The 27021-nt window shown below is 36.5% G+C and overlaps 1 pseudogene; it reads right to left on the bottom strand.

Moving 5' to 3' along the window:
* LOC127418402 (UV-stimulated scaffold protein A-like) overlaps positions 1–27021 on the bottom strand; it is a 31289-nt pseudogene that overhangs the window by 4094 nt on the left and 174 nt on the right.

Below are 27021 nucleotides of genomic sequence, written 5' to 3'. Positions count from 1 at the left end.
GGTCTTCCCTATAAGGATTTATGGAGGTGAAAGGCCCCTGTTATATGAGTGCTACGATCCGTCCCTGCTTACAAGTCCAGCCTAAAGGGGCTTCATTCCTGCTGTGAAGATTATGGGGGGGCCCTGCATTTAACTTAAGCTGTGCAGCAGGGCTCACTACTCTGTCAACAGCTCGCATCTGCATTAGTCAGAGATGTGAACACACACATGCAAGTGCATGCATACACACATGAGCATCACAGGCGACAGCTGCAGACATGTCAGACTATTTATTTATCTCTTCAAAATCCATTTAAACATGATGAGATGATAAGATGTTCATGAGGTGTGTTGTAATACTCCTCCTTGGGGTCTTCATTCCAGTCCAAATTTTTTGAATGTTAAGAAGGCAAACAGCAGATGTAAGAACAGAAACATACACAATGCTAGTACGAAAATGCAGACGTGAAAGCTTGGCCTTTGCATTGCAAGAGTACATAATGTACTTAATGTTGTGCATTCTTGCGTTACTGTGATGGTAACTGAAAGTAACTCAAAGGGGACGACAGTGTTACTGTACCTTTAAATGCTGGTTGTGTTATTATTAAAGTCCCTAGCTATAAACATCTCGACAGTTTAATAACTTTAACTTGCTCAACTGTTGCATTGCCATGACAAGTAGTTGATCTGAAAAACTGACCGAAGAATACGTTTACGTTAATGACTACTACAGCGCCCCTTGTGGCAATGATGAGAATGCGACGTGCTTTCGTTGCGTTATGAACTGTGTTTAAACGAAGGCTGTTGTTTTAAAGCTTTAACTATTAATCAAGCTGTACGTAAATTCCATCACAGCCCCAGCTAATGCATACACGCAACAAACCATGCTTTCAGAGAGCAAGCAGCACAAAAGAGTACAGCAGGACTGGGTTCTTGCGTTCAAAGACATCTGGACGGCGCACAACTCCGAATGCCGCAGTCTTTAAACACGCTTTTCAAAGTTTCAAACTGCATTTAGCTTGACACAGTGTATTAAAAATGCAGGGTTTATGGCACGAGACACTAAAAACCAGTGAAACGTGATGCAACCAAAATGAGACACTCTAAAAGTGTTCATCTGACACATATGTGTACACAGACCAACAAAAAAAGCACAGAGAGATGCAAGAACGCGTTGTGAGAAAAGCCCGCTCTACCTCTAACAGTTGGCCAGTGACAGGCTTATGTTTAATGATATGGAAATAAAACAAACAATATAGACCATTTCAAGAGTGTAAACAAAAAACAAATTAGAAAGGATCCGGAAATATGTCTGGACCGTTCACCAAAGTCTCTTTTTCAAGGTAAGTCAGTCCACTCAGCGGTTGTTTTTGTAATGTTCTTGGGCAGATTTGGCAGCTGTTTTTCTATGTAAACAAGCGGCATGAAACTGCAGATCCTATCTACTTGAACAGGAAAGACTGAAATCTCCAAAACGGTTATTCAAGATTACGATAAAAGAACATGATTATGATTCAAATAAGCAGTAAACACTGTGTGTTGGGGTGAGCAAGAGACGGACACAGTGGGTGAGGCGTCAGGCCTTGGAGAGGCATTTATTTAAAATAATAAACAACAGATAAGGGGGAATAAAGTGTCCCAAACAAAGAGGTTGAAAGTGCTTTGTGGTAGAAAGTGCTATGTGAAGGAAGAGTAGTGAAAACGGGAAAGTCCAGGTGATAGTGGGCAGGCCTCCGGCAGTGGCAACGCGCTCCCCTCCTTGGTCCAAGGCATGCGGGGCGGCCGCTTCACTTGAGCGGCCTGGCTTCCCTGGGCCATGGCACTTGAGGGGAATAGCAGCACGGCATCCTGGCATCAATCCCCGCATCTAACTCACGCCAGGGTTCCAGGGTGCAGGTCCAGCGATGCATCAAACTCGCACCGGACCCTCTCTGGCTGCTCCGTTCCTGGACCTGCAAAGACACCAGCAGGTAGAGACCGGTCTCCTGAGGGGAGGTGCTCTCTGTGTTTAAAGGTAGCGGTGATGAGGCTCTTCATTGGGATGACAAGAGGCAGGGCGACAATGATCCACGGGAAGGTTATCACAACTGGTATAATAAACTGTGTTTCTTTACCTCAGATTACGCTAAAAAAGCATCTTGTATAGCTAATGCACATTCTCATGCGTGTTCTCGAGTTGATTGACAGGCAATTTCTTTATCTAAAAGGTGAGATGGCTATTTTACCTGTAAAGCGGGTTGACCTTTGTCTGCCATTGGGCATTCCAATTTCTCCCATTCATTTTAATAGAAGTGGCCCATCTCTGCTAAATGGTCTGTTTTGGAAATGTTTATGGAACAACTACGTCATTTGACGTCACCAACTGCTCGTCCTTGAAATGGTTTCAATTTCACATTCAGCCACCAACTGGTTGGGGCTGGTCAAAGGTGGAGATTTATAATAAAAAAAAGTCTTAAATATTGATCTGTTTCTCACCAACACCTATCGTATCACTTCTGAAGACATGGATTTAACCACTGGAGTCGTATGGATTACTTTTATGCTGACTTGTGTGATTTTTGGACCTTCTGAGGTCTGGTCACCATTCACTTGCATTGTATGGACCAACAGAGCTGAGAAATTCTTCAAAAAAAAATCTTCGTTTGTGTTCTGCAGAAGAAAGAACGTCACACACATCTGGGATGGCATGAGTGTGAGTAAATGATGAGAGAATTTTCATTTTGGGGTGAACTATCCCTTTATCTAACGCAAAAACAAAATGTTGTGCTTACTGAAACATTTATGGGCATTATCTGGCCTCTTTCAATGTAAATCTGTGGGATTTTTCTACCATTTTATCTTCTGCCAGTCGAAAATTGTGCATCCGATCTCTTAGTAAACAGTGTTGGGTAGTAATGGACTACATGTAATCTGGATGACATAATCTACATTTATTTACATTTACAATCAGATTTATTTGTAATTAGATTACATTAAATTTTTAATGTAATCAGATTACATTTATTGATTACACATTACTTTTATGGATTGCATGGGGGGCAGTGGCACACAAAGCAAATTGCTGTTTGAGTTTGTTCACAACTGTTTATCAAAACATGCACTAAATAATCCAAAATTAATCCAAAAGTAATCAGATTCAATTGCATAAAGTGTAATATAAAGGATTACGTTACTGATTACAATTTTGTTTGTTTAACTTGTAATCAGTACCAGATTACATTTCAGAAGTCACCCAACACACTGTTACTGAAGTAATAGCACACCTCTCCTACGCACTGAAGTTTAAAACTTAACAGTTAGGGGATTGTTCAAATCCCTAACCCCAAGTATGTGCAATAGCAACAATGATGCTTGCCTTCGCAAACCCCACTAATGACACAAACGAGAAATGTATGCCGTAATGTTGGGAAGGCTGAATCCTGTTTGGAGGCTCTGAAGCAGAAATCAATGGCCCAGCAGGCGAGCGAGTGTTCAGTCAGTGAACTGATGGACGCTACGAGCACTGGCAGCACGGGAGAGTGGGTGGGGTGTCCTGTGGTTACCGTGACAACCAGCATGTCGACGGGCAGAGGGCGTGATGGAGTCGCGGGGGGATCGATAGCTTACTTAGTTACAAAAGATGCTATTTCACAAGCCAGTGGTCAGCGGGTGCCTGAAGTCATTTCCCTGAGATAACTGTTTGTTAACAAGTAAACTGTGGCCAAAGAAAGTGCATCCGACGCTCCAGTGACAGCACAGAGACACGACTTAATTGGCTTTTAGCACCCGACTCCACAAGAAAAAGAGGAAGAGAGAGAAAGAGAAAGAGAAAAGTGAGTGAGATGCAGCCTGTCCTATTATCAGAGTACTGATGATGACTGGGATGGGATTCCATCAGTTCACCCCCACCCACCCACCTGATTGGTCTGTTGTCCACTCACTGTGTTATAAGGAAGGAACTGTGGGTAATGGATGTTTAGGATTTGGTCTGGTTACTGGTTACTAAAGGGCTTTTGACAAATGTAAGAGGGCTTGGGGTCTTCAAGCACTAGGCTGAGATTCCATCCATCTGAACATGAATGAAAAAAGATTATTATGCTTTCTGGTGTGGTGTGCAATGCAAGTTTGGAAAGGATGTGCAAAGATGGTCTTTTGCTTGATTTATAAAAATAAAAATTCTGTCATCATTTACTCACTCTCATGTCGTTTCAAACCTGTGTGACTTTCTTTCTTTCTTCTGTGGAACACAAAAGGAGATGTTTTGCAGAATGCCTGGTTGCTCTTTTCCATACAATGAAAGTGAATGGGAACAGATGCTACATAAAAGCACTACATCATGTATATTCAAATATTGCATGTCAAGATGCATTGTACCAGGTTTGACGTCAGTGATGCCAAACGGTGCTGGTTCTCGAGGGTGTCGTAACCAAACGTGACGTGCCATGTTTGAATATGTGGAAGCACGAAGGAGATCTGAGAGCTACAGTGGAGGTGAAGATTTTCACTGAATAATGTCTTAAAATTTAATCTCACACAAAGCTATCGTATGGCTTCAGAAGACTTGGAATACTTTTATGGTGCTTTTTACGGTGTGTTGTATGGAAAAGAGCAGTGCAAACATATTGCAAAACATCTTTTTTGCACCTCATCATGAGAGTGAGTAAAAGATGACAGATTTTTCATTTTTTGTGTGAACTATTCCAATAAATGTGGGATAAAAAAGCTTTTAAAGCATCTAGTTCTGACAGTTGAGTAAAATTTGCTGTATATGCGTTTTCAAACCTGGCTGCTGCTCCTCGCGTTGTCTCTTTTCTTTCTCCAATCGCAATGCATCTTCTGGGTTAAGCGGCCGGCCCGTCCCGAAGGATAAGCGTCCATGGTACGGGCACTGAAATTAAACAACATTTCAAATCACCAGTTTTCTTTTGATCACAGTCTTGATTACACATTTTTTTCTGATACCATGTAATATGATTTTTTTTTTTTTACCATTCCACCAATTATAGCTAAAATATGGCCACATTTCTTAGTATTACATGTAGTATTTATTTTTAATATTAGGACATTTTTACTGTTATTTTTCTAACCTTTACTCTGTCCTGACGCTCACACAGAGACCCATTTGGCATTGGTGCTTTGCACTTGTGCTCCACAGGTTTGAACTTCCCAGCGAAGGTGATATATCTAGACTTCATCTGCGCAGAAAGCTCCTTGTTCTCCACTTCCTCCTCCACCTCATGAGGCACCCTGAACTGGTGCTGGGAGTTGTACCTGAAACCAGTGAGGACAAGAGGCTCTTACAGCAGAAACAGTACAAAAGTGACCAAAATGTGACATTTGAAAGCACATGTCCTGAAATTACAGAATGGTTGTCTGCTACATTTACTGTTAATTTTGGTGATTTTGATGGGTTTTAATTTAACAAAAAACAACAGCAACAACCCTCCACTACCTATATTAGGGTTTCCTACACCTTTGAACATTTTGAAATGAAATTTTTTCCAATTGTTGAGGATCACTGGATAACGGCGTTTATAAATAATTCTTTACAGATTGCACTCATAAAAAGCAATCTCTTAGCTAGAAAAATGCATATTCACTTTCCATGATTTTTCCATGACTTTCAAAGATTTGATTCATTTCCATGACTTTTCCAGGCCTGGAAATCACACTAAAAATGATCTGATACTTCTAAGTTTTCCATGAACGTGGGAACCCTTTATATTATGCATGTAAACATTGTATCAGGATGTCAAAACCAGCACATCTCCAGAGCAATATTATCAGCACATAATTTATGTCAATAGGAATTCATTTAAAGTCACTGAGTAACAATGGTGCTCTCTAGTGGCCACTCAACACAACACGTTAAAAATAAACTTATACTTCAATAAGAGGCTGACATAAATGGCGATAGATAAACCCATATAAGTGAGAAATGACCATGGAACATTTTAAAAGCATTAAAAGTGCCTTTTACTCACACTGATTACACAACAGTATATTTCAGAAAAATTATACTACATGAAAAATATTTCTTATGAATGTGACTGTACTTGATGATCTTGCCAGCAGTGGACTGCTCCTCTCCCCAGTAGTAAAGATCCACACCAAACGGAACCACAGGGGCTTTAACTGGGGCTTTATTGTTGTTCATATCCTCCAGATCAGAACCTCCCAACACATTGAAACAACCAGGACAGGGCATAAATCTCCTGACATTCAAATAGACTATTCTCTAACAAAATATCAAATGACAAAAACATCAATAACAACAATACATATATTTTTTTTTTATGAATTTTGTAAACATTTTTTTTTATTAATAGTGACTGAGGCTAACATTCTGCATCTCCATTTGAGTTCCATGTAAGAAAGTAAACGATGACAGAATTTTCATTTTTAGGTGAACTATCCCTTTAATAGCTAAAATTAGTGCATGGAGGGAGGGTCAGATCACCTTGTGGATGGGGCGGCCAGAAGCTTCTGTTTGTGCACACGCAGGGTAGCGGCAGCACAAGTGAGGTCCTCCTCTTCATCACGCATCTTCCTCTTGAGTCGAGCTAGGCTGGAGGACACGGGAGGAACAGAAGGTCTGACCGTAGGTGTTGATGGCTTTGGCTTGGCCATAGAGGTAGATGTTGAGGGAACTTCATCAAGACCTATGAGAGTCAACAAGAAAAAGGAATGTGATGTAATGTACATGGCACTTCCTTATATTTGCATACATTACATACAGTTGCACATGTTTAAGAAGAGGTCTGAATTTCTACCACTGCTAACACAGATATACTTTGAGTATTGTATTCAGAAAAGCATTGAAGATGAAGAGTGCAACTTCTGCACCACTAGCGTCACCAAATGGAATTGCAAAAATCATGACTGATTTTGAACAGGTTTCCCAAACACTCCTCCCGTCTTCCATCTGTCGACCAAAATAGATAGTCCCGGTCAATGTTTCTCTGTCTGGCTTAAAAGTGCTGTTTTTTTTTTTTTTTTTTAAAGCATCGCAAAAGTCAAATTGTTAACACTTTTCGCTGGAATCAACCTACGAATGGCTTTCTTATAGCTGACTCCGCATATTAAGCTGGAACACCAGAAAGAATGGCACACTTCAGCTTTAAAAGGGAGCTTTTTCTGTTGGCTTTCATGAGAAAACACCAATACATCCACTTCAGCAGCATTGTTGAAACTCTCTCTGTAGTGCACTGCGGGCAGTTCTAGCAGTAGTGTGCAGGGGCTTAAGATGGTCTTAAGAGTGACATAAAGATCTAAGATCCACTCTAAACCTGCCCAGCATCCTGAGGGAGATGAAATTAAAACTTTAAAGTGAGGTGAATTCCTCATAACACTCTGATTAAGAGACCTGACCACAGCACACGTGGACCATCAGTGGATGTATGAGGACTTTAATCCTTCAGTTGCAGTCCAACTAAAAAAACATGCTCGTTTCAACCAGGTCTGTTCCTATTTCATAGCAACATAGAGTGAGGAGACCACATGGATTTGTTTTATTATTGATTTTTCTTTTTCATATAAAAAGGTTTAGGATTTTGAAGAGCAATGTTTCTGAACAAAGAAACATTGTGACGTAAGATTCTACTCTATTATTCGATCACTAATCAAATGTTATACTTGTTAACTCTTTTGTACAAAAGCGATTTCCTTGCATCCACAATGCACTCTTTTCACTAGGGATGGGAATCGTAAGGAATTTAACAACCTCTAAACGATTCTGGTTCCTGTACGTTTCCATTAATGATTAATTAGTACTTTCAGTCATTTTTTTAGAACATTGAAAAGCGCTGTATTTTTTTGTGGTGTAAAATCACAAGAACTGACTCATAAGAGCAATGCCATAGATTTGGTTTGAACATTGGAGGGGTCCAAATGTAGGTCCAGGGGTTGTGAGATGGGTTGTGTTTTTTCGGTTAGTATCGGGGCATGCTGTGGATGGAAATCAGTTTCAGCAGTAATTTCTAAACTATTATAAAAATCCTCATCCAGCAAAAATAATCTATTGTGATTGGCCCATCCTAGCCAGCGCTGAGAAAAGCAACAGGTACCACATGTCAGCACAGTCAACGCGCTGTTTTGCATTTAAATTTCAGAATGTTTTACATTCAACAAAAACTGATAATTGCAAGGGTTCATATCTGTGAATGGAAATCTGCCTCAGCATTATCTTTAAAAGAATTTGTAAAAATCCTCATTCAGTAATAATAAACGATTATGATTGGCCCATCCTGGAAATGCGCTGGGTTCCCCATCATGAAAATCATACGGTTGCAGTATTATTTTTAAAAAAAATGGGTTTTCTCTACATTTCATTCAAAATGTTATGCTGATAATACAATTTGAAATTAATTTGTTTTATTAAATTAGAGAAATAGGAGCATTTTTATGACACATCCACACTAATATGTTTTCGTATCCACACAAGAACGCCATTGTCCTCCACAAAAAAACAGACACTTTCGAAAAAAGCGATGGAAAACGATGACGTTAGGAAACTGACAACAGAGTTTTCCACCGAAAACGTTAAGAGTGTGGACGCCTTGTGGATGCCTTATTTTGAGAGAAGAATAGACATGGTGGGTAGTAAACAACAGAAAATATGTAACAATTTTGGGACAGGATGAGAAACCTTTGGCCTGAATCTTACAATCCACATCATGATCCTCTGGCGTATACAGTTAATCCAGGTACAATCCCTTTCAACGACTGACTTCATCGGGTGTGCGGAATCATGAAATACGACCAAATCCTTTCTTTTTCTGTTCAAATTGACCAAAATGGTAGCTATTTGTCTGAGGCAATAAAGTTGCAGGTGCTAAAGAGATAAATCAATAAGAGGAAATAGAGAGGGCCAGCAGCGGACATAGAGTGGAGCTGCCAATGGTGGCGTTATTGATTTTCCTGAGTTCAGCAGGCCTTGTAATTAAAATGTAAATTTTGAGAGAGATAACGTCCTGACAGGAACGCTGGGATAAAGGGATAGATAAAAGCTTGGTGGTGAAAGGAACAGTGAGAGAGAGAACAGAGGAGAATGAAAGCTTTTCTCTCCGGATGAGAGAGCCAGAGTGGTTTTGAAAGAACGGAGGGAAAGATTAGCCAGAGATGAGCTGAAGTCCTTAAACAGGTTGATGTAATATTAAATGAAAGTGCTGATACTAACATGTGCTGACTGATAAATCTGAAGTGATGGAGTTAACCTGGCAGCAAATCAGAATGACATTTCTTACGTACCGTTTTAGGAGTGTTTAAATTATATTGCGAATGGTTGTAACATGCACTCTTAATGTACAATTTTCATTTCCAATCTATTTTCTTCTGCATGTCGACTACTTTCTTCTGCTTTTCCCTTTTAGCTCAACAGCAAAAGCTGGCTCAAACCAGCCTCGGATCTGATGTTTATTAGTGGTGTTTGCAAAACAGCAAACTCCTAAACCTAAGTATAACTAAGTGAAGTTCAACTTTTGTCCCTCACCGTTTGTGTTACGGACATGAATGATGCATCAAATCATGTGGCTTATTGAGGAGAGGTGTGCTGTAACTTTCCTAAGTGATCAGACTTGCAATTTTCACCAGGTGAATAATAAAACGGCACAAACATCCCCATAGACTTACAGTATTTTGAAGGAAGGACCCAAAAATTATCGAGGGACCAGAATATCATAGAGACTTCAGGGTGTCCTCTATTGACTTGTGCCAGTAAGCAACTACCTAACAACCACAAAGAACACCCTAGCAACCATTTAGAAATGCCCTAGCAACCAATCTAATTTGTAATCAAATTTAAATAGTACAAAATTAGGGGTTATTTTTGCATAATATGGTCTCGTTTAGTTTGTTAACGGATGCTGTCAGAGTTTTAGGGCACTGAGGCAGGTGAGCAGTGTTAAGTGCAGCTCTAAGCTAATGGAAGCTCATTAACACCATTGCATTGTAAATTTGGCATGGCTGGCACACTGATCATTAAATGCTTTACTACAGAAAGCAGCTTGGCTCTGTAGAGTCGCAGAAATTATATCCTAATGAATCTTCAGTTAGTGCCTTCTTAGCATGGCCAGAGAAGGAGAATAAAGAAAGAGAACCGGAGCGGGTAGAGAAATCATATTCTATCTCATAATTAGTGTTCAGTACTGTAGAGTTCATATGTTACCAGGAAAAGTATGCAGATGACTAGACTACTTTCAAAGTGCTACATGCTTCCTGTTAGTCAGCTTGTAATCAATTGTTTTCAAGACAGTAAATTCAAAATTGGATGGGATTTGAGGTCAAATATAATCTGAGGTATTTAGCTTAGGTGTGACCTATTGCTTGACCTCTGTCTTTTGCCTGTGGCTTCTTGTCAATAGAGCTGTCCTTGCACAGATGGACAAGAATCTTTGCATGTACAAATAGTCAGCTGTCAAAACAGATTTCTATTGGCCGCCCCAGGTTATAATTGATTTAAACCGGGCTTAAATTGATTAATCACCTTACAGAGAAACACCAGGTTTTATTAAATGTGCAGCTGTTTGTACAATTATATTATTTAGGTTATTTCGAATTCATAGGTGAATATTATGACCAGGCCACATTTTAACCCAAAATAAAAAGACAATTATTTTTCATGAAAAATAAATAAAATGAAGCCTATTTTTAGCCCATTCTCATTACCGATGTGTGCCTGGACTTTTTATTTTTGGATTTTTCTGTAAATCCCATGATTCTCAAAATTGATTCTCATGAGATTCTTGTTAAAGTAATCCAGCAATTTCTTTATTATATATAGTGTATATATTTAAGTAAAAAAGCATTAGAAACATATTCCGGTTTCAATACAAGTTAAGCTCAATCGCCAGCATTTGCGGCATTATGTTGATCACCACAAAAAAATAATTTTGACTTGTCCTTCCTTTTCTTAAAAAAAAAAAAAAAAAAAAAAAAAAAAAAAAAAAAAAAAAAAAAAAAAGCAAAAATTTAGATCACAGTGGGGCACTTACAATGGAAGTGATTGGGGGGCCAATTTTTTAATGTTAAAAAACTCATTGTTTCAAAAGTATAGCCACAAGACATAAACAATATGCATGTTAACATGATTTTAGTGTGATAAAAACACTTACTAACCTTTTCTGTGTAATGTTATAGCCAATTTTACAACTTTGTTGTCAACGAACCCTAAAACCCCAAAATGACTGTAAAAATTACAATTTAAACAACTTTACAGCTCAAATAAAACATGAGTTTTAACAGAAGAATTAAAGTGAGTGCTTTTATAAAATAAGCTTCAAATTTCTGCCTGAAAAAAATATGTGCATAAATTGGCCCCATTCACTTCCATTGTAAGTGTCTCACTGTAACCTCGATTTTTAAAGAAAAGGAGGGACGAGTCTAAATTAATTTTTGGGGTAAACGACATTATGCCACAGATGCTGTTATTGAACCCGGTGTTTTTATTCTGATACACATCTGAACATTGCATTCACAGTCAAGTTGTTAATTCATTTTAAAACTTAAACTCGTTGCTTTTCAAAAAAAGCACAACAACTTTTCTGCCTTCAGTTGTACGTCATCCTGAACACAAACGTTTCCTGCTTTACATCTTACCCCTAAAAACAAACTTTCCATTGTGCTTTAAAGCTTACTCTATAGTTAATCATTTCAACTAAACTCGCCTTTGTTCTCCTAATTCTACATTTAAATATCGCCTGATGCCTTTAAGTCCACAAATACAAACAATCAGGCCTCCCCAGAGGAATTTTCAGCTCATATCTGCTTTCAAGCAGACACTATAAGCGTGTGGCCATTTCCTACATGAGATTATTTGGATTATTTGAGTCCCTAAAGTGAAAGCCAGTCCCTCTATTGATGGGTTTGTCTTATTGCGTCAGACTTCATATCTGCACCTGAACAAACTCACCGTACTCTGCCCACAGATGTTGAGGAACATGCGGTTCATAGCTCTCCTTCTCCGGCACCTCTTCGAAATCATCGTCACCCTCTTCTCCATCCTCAGGAGCTCTCATCTAGTTTGGAAAAAGAGAATCAGTTTTGCACCATAATAATAAATCATTTTTGTAATAAACTAGGGAAAAACCTAACTATGAACAATAGCATTTTAAATACTGTACAATAAATGCTGCAAAAAGAACAGTTGTGAAAATTGTATCTTTTTTTCTCTCGTTATTTTTAAAACAATGTTTTTCTAGATGAAAGTTATCAAAGAACGTTCGCAATTCTCTCATGGCCGAGTATGTATTCTACCAAAACAAATCTGTAATAAAGGTGGTAATGTGCAAGGGAAAAAAGTAACCACAAGCCTGTTTTGCATTTTACAACAACAGCATTTTAGATACAATGCAAATGCTGTAAAAAATACTTAAGTTGTTGTTTTTTAGTTTTTTTTGCCATTTTCAAAACACTGTTTGCTAGATAACGTATACAAAGAACTTCTGCAATTCCTTCCTGGCCAAGTATGAATTGAACGGAATTAAATTTTTCTCGCAATAACATTCATAATGTGCAAGGAATTTGTTTTTTAATTATGGATTTATTTTCCACGGTTTACTTTATAGTCTTAAACAACAACTGCCTTTTACATCAATGAAAACACAAAAAACGACTGATGCAAAATATTTCTCTTTTTTTGCCGTTTTCAAAACAATGGCCTTATTACTGAAACACAAGCAGAACAAATTTGCACGGAAATTGTTCATGAATCCATTGTTACGTAAATAGTCCCATTGAATTCAATGTGCAAATTTACATAAGACTGGTCCTACTAAAAATACATGAACAAATTTGTTCCGTCCTCACATTTGTATCAGGCCCAATGTTCGCTAGATCACAGTTTACTAAGGTGGTCTGCCATTCTCTCCTGGCTGGGTTTGAATTCATCAAAAAATTATTTTCATAACTTCATAATGCGCAAGGAAAAAATTTAAATACTTGTCTATTTTTTTCTCGGTTTGCTTTAAAGTCTTAACCTACAATTGTATTTTACAACAGTGAAAAACTACTGATACAAAAAAATAAATAAAAATCTCCTATTTATTTAGCAGTTTTCAAAACAATGTTTGTTAGCTGCCAGTTTAGAAAGGAAGTCTGCAATTCTCTGCTGGCTGATTAACACTCAGATGGGTTATTCACCGTGGCCCCAGGATATTCCAGAGATTTACAGCACCCTGAACGGCAAACTCTGCAGTAACATGGGACATCTTAACATTTTAATTCAAACCCTTAATAGGATTTCCAGTTGACCACATCCAATTTTTTTCTAATGGTAGTCTATCTGAGTATTGTCCCATCTAACTGTGACTGTATAAAATAGTGCTTGTTATGTTAAGTAGACTTTTTCCAATTGAGCATAGGTCAGCATGCACAGGAGACAACAGCAGTTTGCAATAATTCTCTTTTATATTGTATCAGAATCTTTAGGTACCTACATCAGAAACCAGGGTTACATGGAACTACTGGCATCCCAAATAAAAAAAAAGAATAAAGCTTTTGAGCTTTTAAGCTAGAGATGGCGAGGTTGAGTTGTTACTGATAACATCTTGGTGCAGGTTGTTCTATAAAGGAGAGTGGCGTACGAGGTGATATGATTCTTACTCTTTAAGTTCTGTGTTCACATCCTGAAATCACTTTAAGGAGATCAACTCAACAGCAGGTACCAGATAAATCAGATAAATCCATCTTAGAGGCGACCCAAACCAGATCCATGACTAGAAGATTTCGAAGTCTGAGAACTGTTCTGGTTTATTGTGTGTCTATGCCTAAAGTAAGCCTCAAGGTCTGAAGTGACAATAAATGCAAAATGTAACTATGTTGTAATGCATTAATACATTTTAAAAGAACTATCTTATAAACGACAAATAAAACTTTTTTTACCTTTATGTGACATCACAATCTGGATTTCACAAATGTATGATACTCTACAAACTACAATTAGAGTTTGATTCCAGATCATCTGTGTATATTTCAGTTATAATGTCCATTCTGATAACATGATGTAAATTCTTTCTCAGCAAATACTGTTAATTTTACAGGGGACCTTCTGACTTGGTACAGTACGAAAATATTAATTGTAAAAAATTTATCAATAATGTTTCATTATTTTGGTCAAATTTGAGCCTTTCAAAAATGTACAAATTCCATTTATTCCATCAATAAATAAGATGTCTTGAAATTGCATTTTTATACACACACACACACACACACACACAGTATATATATATTATATATTGCAACAAACATTAAAAAATATCATAAATATATTTACTTTATACTTTGGTTTATTATCAAATAACTTGAAAGAAATTGGTTTGTCATTTATTTTAATTATTTTAATATGTACATGTTAAAATGTTCAGTTTTTTTTTTTTTTTTGCAGACAGAGTTAAACACATTTTTACAGGTATTAATCTTTGATACAAGTATATGTATACATGCCATAAAGTCAGCGAACATGCTGTAATTAAAAGTTGTGCAAAATCTTCTGGCATTTTCAGCTGACTATTTTCTTTAAAAGGATCAAATGGGCAGATTCAATTCATATCAACTTTATTGGCAAGATAAACTTAAGTGTACATTGCCAGATAAAGATATAAAATGTATTGAATGCTTAGGTTTCATTTGCAGAAGTTTAAAATCTCAAAAGCGTCTCACAAAAGCGTTTTGGTGGAGCGTACATTAACAAGAGTGGAGTCAAAAGTCTGTGCTATGTGGGATTGGAATTAAATGTTTCTATTTGTGTTGTTTTAGATCAACAGCTGACTGTAAAGACCAGAAAGGGTATTAAAAGGAAATTATTCAATTACAAATGGATTATGTGGATCTTGTCTTTGGACACACATTATACGGAACGAGTAAAACCAAACTTTTACTCTTAACAAGCAGTGAAAGTATCTCGGTCCTAAACTAATCCTTCGCCACTAATCAATCACTGGAGAGTGAAATCTAGCCAGTAGGTAATCACAGACATTTTTAGTGGAACAGTGCGATATTTGGTCACATATGCAAGTGATTGTAGAGGGTTGCGCTTATTAGAGTAAAAGACTGATCTTGTGATTGTAAGACTTGATATTGGGATTGTTCGATATTTATACCCTGCCCTATTCATGACGCCATCTGAAAAGGAACATTGGCAGATCATACATTTCAACCATTTTTTTCTTAAAAAAACCATGCACCCATGAATAGTTCACAATAAGACAAAAACGTGTAATAAGAAACTATAGGGTCAATTTTTATTTCATTGATTTGTAAGTATAAGCAATAGTCATAGTGATACTTAATTTTAAAAAAATCTGGAAAAAATAAAGCGCTTTAATTCTATTGCAGGTGCCTTTAAGTGCCTGAGATGGATGGCAACTGGCTGATGGTTTAAGTAGGCAGGTGAGTTTCATTCTGCTCCCCCTGAGTGCCTACTGGCACCATCTGCACCTGCTCATCCATAACTGGCGCTGTAAGTTTTGTTATCACTCTAGCACTAATCAAAAGAGAAAACTGTCACCGCCAGTGTCCTGTGGAACCTCCCAATTATGCTCTTCAGGAATGACAGCAGCACTTAACTTCCTCTGCTGGGTAAATGACCACCATCAATCTATACAGAATAGCAATAAGCCATCAGGCTGCAAATGATTTTTTTTAAGGGAAAGAAATCCCCAGCCTGGAATTTATGAAAGGTGAAAAGCAACTCAAGGCTATTTTATGCCCCTCCTCTGGGGCCCCGCTCCTTAGGTGAGGGTGCTCGCACTCACAGGGCCTGGGGAGACGTCTGCATTAGCGTTAAACAGAATTTATGCCTTTTAATCTACTCAAAAGGTGCTTAAGCATCCCTTGCGCTACAATGCAGAACAGAATGCCAGTTTTTAAATATGGGGGTCGTTTTCATAAAACAGTGTACATAATCTGTGTGCCCTTCCTTTTTGAGGGCACTGCTATAGAGCGTTTCTCTAGAGTGCCTTTTCCATTTATTCTTTCTAATTGTCTCTGTGATAACCTTAATATAAAGTACTAAAGATCCAAACTCGCTTTGCTTTATTTTTTTATTATTTTCTTTTCCATTATTGCAGGCCACCCATGTTGACAAATCCAGATTGAGGTATAAACTGTCTTTGAATGAGGTCTCAATTACTTGCACTGGTGGCATTGGTTTAGAAATGAGGTACGCCCTAGAGAGCAATATCTGTGCCTTTTGTGTGGCTATGAAAGGAAATAATCCCTTAAACCCTTCACATTTTCATAGCTTGGAGTCTCTCCATCTAACAATATAATGCAATGATTACTCGTGTTAAAAAGATACTTTAAGACAAATACTTTGAAGTCAACATGACATCAAAATTGACCCAATTTATTTTCTTAATACACATTCCCGGTCTTATTGTGCATGATTCATAGGTCCACATATATATAGTGTAGTCAAAATGTAAAGGCTTGCTCCGCCTCTAAAACAACTTTCTTTTTCAGATGACATCACAAATCCCTCTTGCTTGTCAAACCCCACCCTTCCAACCACATGGCACCATTCTGGTATGGAATGCCCACTTTTTAAAATCCAATAAATTCTCAGTGGATAAGTCCCTGCATTTTTTCTCAATGAATATTCTGTCTCACTCGGAAATATGTCAGATTATGAAAGTAAAATTAATTGCGAACGACATTTCATGTGGACTTCACTCACTATCCGTGGCTGAGCTTAAATAGTTACATTTACTACATTTGTAATAGTATTTAACACATGTAAACAACACTGTTAATAACAGAGTGCATTGCGAAAATGGGAAACAGGAAAGTCTATTACTAATTTAAAAAAATAGAGAACATCCTACTTACAATGAAACACTGATCAGTCATTAGGTACAATAAATAAGTGCAGTTAACTTAACGTGATTAGAGACAAAGGGTAAGCGCAATCTGCAGCTAATTACAAACTTTAAACATCATTTCAACAATCCCCTACAGTTTTCTTTTATTCCTCATTGCCAGCAGTGACAGAACAGAACATTTCATTGTTTATATGTGTTGTCTTTATTAAGCCCAAGGCAGATACTTCAACCTTGATACATTAAAGTGTGTATGAAAAATATTACTTGCACAGTGGAAATTGTAGACTAGTAAACATTATTTTATTTCTAATTCACTTTAATTCTGTTGTGATAAAATCAGCACTGTCAACTTGCAATGGCAGTATTATAATTCTTGAACTGGATTGTATGTGCACGCCGAGAATGAGTCTCTATATAGAGGCATTTTGCTGACACAGGTGTTGCTGACATATGGAGCCCACCTCCAAGAGTCTCTTTGCATTTAAAACAATCCTTTCTCTTGACTTCCACCATTATTTGTGTGTAGGGAAAAACAAAACCTTAAAGTTAAATCCTGTAAGAAAGTTTCCAGGGAACGATACAGATGTACAGATCTATCTAAATATTTATAGAATTTACCACATCATTTTGGTTCTACACTCCCAAACTACCAACTTTAATTTGGGAATTTTAATACTATAATATATTATTATATTAATAAATACATTATTTATTAGCATGTTAATTACATTAATATACTAATATAATTACATAATATTAATTATATATGTAGTATGATGTAGTTTTTGCAGTAGGATGTAGTTATTGAAATTAATAATATAATCTTTATTTTAATTTTTAATATACAATGTTAAATGATTTACTAAAAATGTAAATTTTATTTGTTAACTGAATTCAGCTATTTATTAATGTTATATAAATACTTTAATATGCAGTATAATAGTATTTGTAATCTGTAGTATTTGTTGTATTTTTGTTTTATTAAAAACAATACTTAAAAGGGATAGTTCACCCAAAAAATGAAAATTCTCTCATAATTTACTCACCCTCATGCCATCCCAGATGTGTTTGACTTTTTGTCTTCTGCAGAACACAAACAAAGATTTTTAGAAGAATATCTCAGCTCTGTAGGTTCACAAAATGCAAGTGAATGGTGACCAAAACCTGAAGCTATAAAAAGCACCTAAAGGCAGCATAAAAGTAATCCATAAGACTCCAGTGGTTTAATCCATGTCTTCTGAAGAGATCTAATCGATTTTGGGTGAAAACAGACCAAAATATAACTATTTTTACATTATACATCTTACCATTGCAGTCTCTAGGCACGATCGTGATTTCAAGCTTGATTACACTTCCTAGTGCTCGACACATGCACAAAGCACTAGAGGGTGCTAAGAAGTGTAATCAAGCTTGAAATCACGATCGCCAAGGAGACTGCTTTCAAGATTTATAGTGAGGAGTAACATTCTGGTCTGTTCTCACCCAAAACCGATTGGATCGCTTCTGAAGTCATGGATTAAACCACTGGAATCTTATGGATTATTTTCATGCTGCCTTTATGTGCCTTTTGAAGCTTCAAAGTTTTGATCACCATTCACTTGCATTGTATGGACCAACAGAGCTGAGATATTCTTCTAAAAATCTTCGTTTTGTGTTCTGCAGTAAAAAAAAAATCAATAAATAAAAGTCAGAGAGTAAGTAAATGCTGAGAGAATTGTAATTTTTGAGTGAACTATTCTTTAAAAATACTTAATTTATAAATATTAGCATTGTTTTAGCTTTTAATATGATAATTTAATAGGACAAAAGTGCTCTAGCACTAGTGGCACTTCCAAAAGGACATTCGCTGTATTGCTGTCCTTTTTAAGAGTTTATAATAAGTAGAAATTTTTTTAATTCATGTAGTTTATAAATACATTTTTAAATACAAATGTGGAGATACTGTCCCTCAAATTTCAGATTATTTTGTCATCATTTACTCACGCTCATGTTGTCCCTAACCCATATGTATAAGATTTTCTGTTTTTCATGGAACACAAACAGAGAATGATAGGGACTAACAATCACCATACACTTTCATTGCATCTTTTTTCCAAACAATGAAAGTGAATAGTGGCTAAGGGTAAAATTATGCAAAACATCATCTTTCGTGTTCTATGAAAGAAAGAAAAGTCATACGCGGTTTGGAATAACATGAGGGTTAGTAAATGATGACAGCATTTTCAATTTAATTTGAACTATCTGTTTAAGCATTAGCAGACGGGCCTATAATAGAATAATGTAGAATATTTATAAGACCATGAACTCCCATGAGTGGACTATTGGCAGACATTTGCAGTGAGCTATATTGATCATGGCGTGGCCTCTGTCCTCGACACTGAGAGGAGTCCAGATAATGAGCTTCCGGTTAAACGTCCTCCACTTACAGGGAAAAAAACATTCCAGCAGGGCTAAAGTGCTCCTTACGCCCCCCAATATATTTTGTACGGTCTAATTAACTTTGTAAGCAATCTCAATTACTTTGTGCCCAGGGAAGCGTCGGCCGGGCGCACACTCCTTAAGCAAGTGTGTTATCCTTTTAAAAAATGAGCTGGGAAGGCAGCCCTCGGACAACTGAGCCATTCACTTAATTTGTCTTTGGCCAAGTTGGATGGTTATGCATTTAAAAACACATTCAATCTTATAAACCAAAAATTAAATGTACTCAGCTGTGATGGTCCTCTGTGCATCTGCTATTTATATGCTAATCTCCTCTCTTATGGAGAAAATCTTGCAAATTATTACAGCAAACCAATAACTTAGGTGTATGGACTAGCGGGCTGGGTGACTGCAGAGCAGAATGAAGCGCTCTTTGTCATAAGAACACGTTCTAAGCTGTCTGGGGTGAGAGTTTAAAGTAGGCAATTTTAACTATTTTTTTGCCACATAGTATATTTCAGAGATGTGCTCACTTTAGAAGCACCCATGTGTGCATATCTCACTTTGAAAACAGACAGAGTTGTATGTTTTGATGGGAAAAAAACATCAATGATAATTGCCGCTGAATTTAAAGAGGAAAAAAATGTTAGATATCCTTTTTTTATTTTTTTGACTATCCTATTTCATTTAGAAATGTCACATTACAAAGATAATATAGGTTGCGAATGCTATTTCAAGTTTATCTTGTATACAAATAAAAAAAATGACTTGACCCTTTAATGTTGGGTACTTTCAGAACTTTTCACACAAAATAAAATACTTAAAGTAATGTTCCGGGTTCAATAAAAGTGAAGCTCAATCGACAGTATTTGTTGCATAATATTGATTGCCACAAATTAACTTTGACTTGCCCCTCCTTTTATTTCAAAAAAGCAAAAATGGAGGTTACAGTGAGACACTTACAATGGAAGTGAATGGGGGCCAAATTTTAAACATTAAATACTCACTTTTTCAAAGTATAGCCACAATACGTAAACAATGTGCATGACTAAAGTGTGACAGCATCACTTACTAACCTTTTCTGTGTAATGTTATAGCCAATTTTACAACTTCATTATCATGACGATGTAGTCAACAATCCCTAAAACCCTAAAATGACTGTAAAAATGACAATTTACACAACTTTACAGCTCAAATAATACATCAAAGTTTAAACAGAAGAATTAATGCAAGTGCTTTTTATAAATTATAAGCTTCCGATTTCTGCATTTAAACCCTCCAAAAATTGGCCCCATTCACTTCCATTATTAGTGCGTCACTGTAACCTCCATTTTTGCTTTTTTTTAACATAAGCGTCAAAATACATTTTTGTGGTAATCAGCATTCTGCCACAAAAGCAGTCGATTAAGCTTAGCTTGTTTTGAACCCGGAACATTCCTTTAAAGGAATAGTTCACCCAAAAATTCCAAAAATAAACTCTTTTTTTATCTGTGGAACCAAAATGAGATATTAGGCAGAACGTTAGCCTTTTCCCATACAATGAAAGTGAATTGTGACTGTCAGTCCCTAATATTCTCCCAAACATCTCCTTTTGGTTCCACTGTGGAAAGAGAGTCATTCAGGTTATACAGCACACCATGAGGGTGATTAAATGATGACAGATTTTTCACTTTTGGTGACTACCCCTTTAATCGGTTGTTGTTTTTTTAGTTGCGTAAATCCACAACTAAAGCTAATAGTCAAGTCCCAGTAATTACTTTAGAATCCTTCTAAACATAGAAATGCTTTGACAATAAAGGCAAACAGAAAAATATAAAAAGTCAAATGACAACTGTTCACGATTTTTTAGCTCCGCAATCAGCAGGAGTTTATGGAGTCAAAAGCAATTCTGCCTATGTCAGAGCAATGATCCAGGGAATAAAGTAATGGAATGCTTCAAGGCTAAAAAGGAAAAACTAATTATGATAAAGGCCTTTAAGTTGTTGCTTTATCACAAAGCACTGACTTTTTGCATTGAAAATCATCAGTGAGACTGATAAACCTCTCTGGCGTGCGGTAAAGTGCTTTGTCAATGTCACGCCCCTCCTTCCTTTCCATCCTGCCTGTTCTTTCGCACCCAGTTAAAAACGGATATCATGTGTCATAATGATGTGTCTCCTAACTGCTCACTGTGTCCCATTCCTCCCGAGAGTGAGCAAATCTCCATTAGCACATGAGCGACGCCTCCCCACACAAACGCCCCCGCATCGATGGAGAGATGCATGGCTTCAGAATTTGACCAAATATCATAAACATTCTAATCTCAAATGTGCACACTGATATTCTTAACATTTTGAAGACTCAAAATACACATGATCTGCAAAACGCTAGTGTCTCATGTGTGATGAAATTGCGCCCTCCTCTGGTGAGAATTCATTACTGAAGATGGCCCAATTACACATTTGCAATGTTCGGAATGGAATATTAGTCTACTGCTTATTGCACATGATATGCTGTCTACTACATACATAGTGTACGTATTATGAAACAATAAATGTACAGTAGCATGCTACATTGTGTCACATGATCTCATTATGTTGCATGTTTATTTCAGCAAGTGGTGTCCAGATATTCTCTTGGAAATAAAAGGGTTATTTTAGCATTTTTAATCCAAGTGTACTTGAAAAATTTTAATAATCAAATAATGAGTCAAGAACTAGATATTCAAAATCATGGCTAATATTACTTTCCAGTCACACTGGAAACAGTCAAGTTGATTTCCTCCAAACAATCAGCACCAAAAATGTGAAAAACTCTGCAAATTTCATCTGGGCCTGCGTATGTAATACCATCTCCATTAGTTGATTTGTTTCCGTTTTCATGATGGAGTTAAAACTGAAACTCACCACTCTTCTCTCTCTGTTCTTATAGTCTGTATGAAGATGCTCATGTTTTTTCAAAGCATTCTCCAGTGACTTCTTTAACTCAGTGGCTCTTCGCATCAGGTTTTCCTCTACGCCAACCTTTGTAAAAACCTGGAGGTAAATCCAACAATTATAACCTCTTAATAAAGGAATCTGTCAATACAGTATACTCATACAGTATGTGAAAATTCTGTCACATAAGTCAAAAATGAAAATTCTGTCATCATTTTCTGTCATTTACATCAAACCTGTATGACTTTATTTCTTCCACGGAACTAAATAACCAAATATATTTTTTTTGTATGTCTAGTGTACCCTTTTTTTATAATGGGGACTGGAGCTTTCGAGCTCCAAAAGTGACAAAAAAGCCCCATCAAAGTAGTCCATACAACTTGTTATTCACTGAAAATATTCCCCTCCAATACCATATTTGAATATAAGCAAATGTGAATAAGATAAGAGAGCTTCGTAAAAGTGAATTTAGGATTCAAGGATTACAAAGGATTTACCGTGAATAATAGTAAAAATTCAGTCCGTTCCTCACACAAAGCAATTGTGTGACTTCCGAAGACTTGGAATATAACACATGGTTTTACATTTAATCCTTTTTGGAGTTTTAAGGAACAGTTCACCCAAAAATAAAAATTCTCTCATCATTTACTCACCCTCATGCAATCCCATATGTGTGATACAATACTACTTTATTCATCCCTGGAGGGAAATTAAGGCATTACAGCAGCAGAGACATAGATACTACAAAAGAGAACAATAGCAATACAGTTAATGCAACATAATACAATAATAAATATGAAAAAAGACAACAACAAAAATTAAGTAAATGATCAATCACCATCATCATACTGCAGTAATAATATTTAAAATAAAATTTAAAAATGTAACTTGCAGAAATGTTATGCAAGCATGGCGGACAGTGTTAATTTCTGTAAAAATCACAGTGCAACTTTCTTCAGCAGGACACAAAGATTTTTAAGAGAATATTTAAGCTCTGTTGGTCCTCACATTGCAAGTCAACAGGGTCCAAAACCTTGAAGCTCCATAAAGCACATAAATGCAGCATAAAAGTAATCTATATGACTCCAGTGTTTCAATCCATGTCTTCAGAAGCAATATGATAGGTATGGGTGAAAAACAGATCAATATTAAGTCCTTTTTACTATAAGTTCTCCTCCCTGCCCAGTAGGTAGCGATCTGCGTGAAGAATGAGAATTCGCCAAAAACAAAAAAACAATGTGAAAGTGGCGATTGATAGTAAAAAGGACTTAAATATTGATCTGTTTCTCACCCACACCTTTCATATCCCTTCTGAAGACATGTATTTAACCACCGGAGTGTTATGGATTACTTTTATGCTGCCTTTATTTGCATATTGTAGCTTTAAAATTTGCTCACCATTCACTTGCATTGCATGAACCAACAGAGATGAAATATTCTTCAAAAATCTTTGTTTGTCATGCACATCTGGGATGGCATGAGGGTGAGTAAATGATGAGAGATTTTTCAATTTTGGGTGAACTTACCCTTTAACAGTGTACATCATATCCACTTTCATTGTATGGAAAAGAGCCACCTGGACATCTCCTTTCAAATTCCATAGAAGAAAGAGTAACATTTAGGTTTAGAACAATATGAAGGCAAGAAAATGATGACATATTTTTTCAGTTTTGGATAAATTCACCCTTTAAGATGGTCTCCTGATTGGTCAGCTGGTTTACCTGGATACAAAATTGCACCAGAGGCATGTGTCTGGTTGAGATGAGTCTATGAAGATCCCTCACAGTGTTTACTATTGCCTCATTCTCCTCCGTCTCCCTCACTTTTAAATCTGTAAACATGTTTCAGATTGTTACTTCAACTTTGATTCTTCATTTTAACGAAGCCAAATTAACATTTAGCTCTGAAAATGTTTATTAGTGGATTATTGTATATGCTACAAGGTTCAAAGCAATCATAAACTCAAAGCTTTTAAGCATGTGTGTTCAAAATGTTGAGCATGGACTTTACCCTGAGTCTGACTGGCTATTGAAAGGATATTATCGAAATGCAATAAAGCTCATACATTCAGCAACACTGAAGTTTTGAACACCAGCAGCCTAAACTTACATACTGTGATTCATTTGATATGCCATCTATACATGAAAAAGAACTTGTGACTTATTCTTTAAATGTCATTTGTGCATGTTAGATATTTAAAAATGTTATTTCCATGACATTTCTTGAATGTATTGTCACCATCTACTTTTCCCATGGTTCAAGTATTCGTGTTATGCAAGTATTTTGAGGCACTCCAGCAAATCATTAACTTCTTTTGGCAAGGCCTTTGTAGTCAACATGTAAGCAATTAAAATGTTTGGTTTACTGATTTATATAATTAAAATAATAAACTATAATAATAATAATAAATTAAAATATATTTTCTTTAAATTCAATGCATGTTCATATGCCTGGGAATTCAACCCAGCTTATCAGGAGAACTGCACATCCTCTTACATTGTGTACTAACCAGACGCGCCATGTCAAGTTTTCCGCAACAAGTAATCAGATGATATTTGATGTTTTATGCGTGTAATCTGGAGCTCAATTTTGGACCAATGCGTAATAACAGCGCAGAAACAGAAACCAAGTGATCAACGAAATGTTGAGATATGCAAGATATCAAAAAAGAAAGCACATTACAAATCAGTGGCTGCTAAAAATGCAGTTTCACAAGAGTTTTGTGAATATGTAGGTTTATACCTTCCATCTCCTGTTTGGCCTTGTCGAGCTTCTCTTTATAAATTCTTTCCAGTCTCTTCTGTCTCTCCTCGTCTCTTCCTCTCAGCTAGTGTTCTCGCTTCAACATCATGGAAATCTACCTGGTGGAAAATAGACAAAACGCACTTTAGAAGACCTTCGATCATTCTGATGACCAAACATGTTTTAATAATACTGCATACGACAAATTATGAAAACTAGTCACATAATGTGTAGTCTGTAATCAATTAAACATGCATTATAAATCTTAATCTTTGTTTTTTTACAGAAACATAGTGGAAAGTCTTTCTATGTAATATGATGTATTGGTCCCTCTATTACAACTATTTTGAAAAGTTGTTCAAACAGTCATTTTTTCAATTTATAAATGATGAACTAATGAACATGGTATTGGAAAAATGAATAGAATATATTCTTGCTTGTTTCATTCATTTCTCAATCTATTGCCATCAGGAACACAATATCTCTTACATAACAATCTTTAAATAATTACATAACTCCTGTCATGTAATCAGAAAAGCGGCATGGTTGAAATTGATGGGATGGTCACAGAAGTAGTGTGTACTTTTTAAATCCATTTAAGGAAGTGATATCCCAGAGACAGTTCCTTATACGCCTCTCCATACGTGGCGTGCCATGACTGTACAGTCTGGATGGCAAGCATCCTGAGTTTTCGATGGAGGCAGAGGCTGCTCCACGTCTGTTTCCACGGTGAGTTCCAGAAACTCGTGAAGGTTTGTGATGAGAAGAACTCTGAAGTGATGCGATCGGCTGAACACCTCACTGACCATCTGGAAGGCGGAGAGACGGATCTCTGCGTGGTCTTGGTTCAGTTGGGTCATGATCAGGTGGTAGAAATGATAAATGTAATCACTGGAAACTCTGTGAACAGACAAAGCATTGAGGATTAATTCAACAAGGAGCATATGAGCATACACAAAAACTGTGATTACATTTAAACACACAAAGCAAAATTAATGAAGGCACTTGAGTAAATAAACATTTGATTGTATTCGCTTCTACTTTATGATGAATGTGATTTAACGACTTAAAGGAATAGTTCACCCAAAAATGAATTAAAAAAAATAAAAAATAAAAAAATAAAAAAGTATCAAGAGGTCTGCTGAAATCTGTAATCTCTCTCATACTTGCACATTTTCTTCACTTCCTTCATTTTTGTCTTGATTCAGCTGTGGTTCTCCAGAGGTAGTCAGCTCCTCAACCAGTTCTGACAGCTTATCCCGCGTTGTTTGGTCCATCCTGATGGAAACCTGATGAAAGATACTGGAGTATAAGTCAACCCAAAGATCAATGTGAAATTGTGCATTTCCATTATGACCTTAAGTGACTTCCCATCATCGTTCTGCACAATTAAAGAAGCAACACACACTATCAGTCGAAAGTTTTGAAACACTTGACTGAAATGTTTCTCATGATCTTAATCTTTTGATCTGAAGGCGTATGCTTAAATGTTTGAAATTAGTTTTGTAGACAGAAATATAATTGTGCCACCATATTAAATTTCATTACAAAACTAAAATTTAATTAAATGTTTTTGAAATTGATGACTTGGACCAAATAAAGAAAAGCAGCCATTAAGTGCCCAACACAGATGGGAACTCCTTCAGTACTGTTTAAAAAGCATCCCAGGGTGATACCTCAAGAAGTTGGAGAATGTCAAGAGTGCATGTCTGCAAAAACTAGGCAACAGGTGACTACTTTGAAGATGCTCAAATATAACACAGTTTTGATTTATTTTGGATTTCGTTTAGTCACAACATAATTCCCATAGTTCCACTGATGTTATGCCATAGTTTTAAAGACTTTATTATTATTCTAAAATGTGAAGAAAAAAAAAAAAACGAACAAGTAAGTGTTTCAAAACTTTTGACCGGTAGTGTACAGTGCATCCGGAAAGCATTCACAGCGCTTCACTTTTTATGTTACAGCCTTATTCCAAAATGGATTGAATTCATTTTCCTCAATTCTACAAACAATACCCCATAATGACAACATGAAAGTTTGTTCAAAATCTTTGCAAATTTATTAAAAAAAAAAAAAAAAAAAAAAAAACACCCCACACACACCACACAAACACATGTACATAAGTATTTACAGCCTTTGCTCAATACTTTGTTGAAGCACCTTTGGCA

The sequence above is a fragment of the Myxocyprinus asiaticus genome, chromosome 27 (assembly GCF_019703515.2).
Source record: "Myxocyprinus asiaticus isolate MX2 ecotype Aquarium Trade chromosome 27, UBuf_Myxa_2, whole genome shotgun sequence".
Classification (NCBI taxonomy): Eukaryota; Metazoa; Chordata; class Actinopteri; order Cypriniformes; family Catostomidae; genus Myxocyprinus; species Myxocyprinus asiaticus.
Note: the sequence above shows the minus strand (reverse complement) of the source record. Positions and strands in the feature narration are given on the sequence as shown.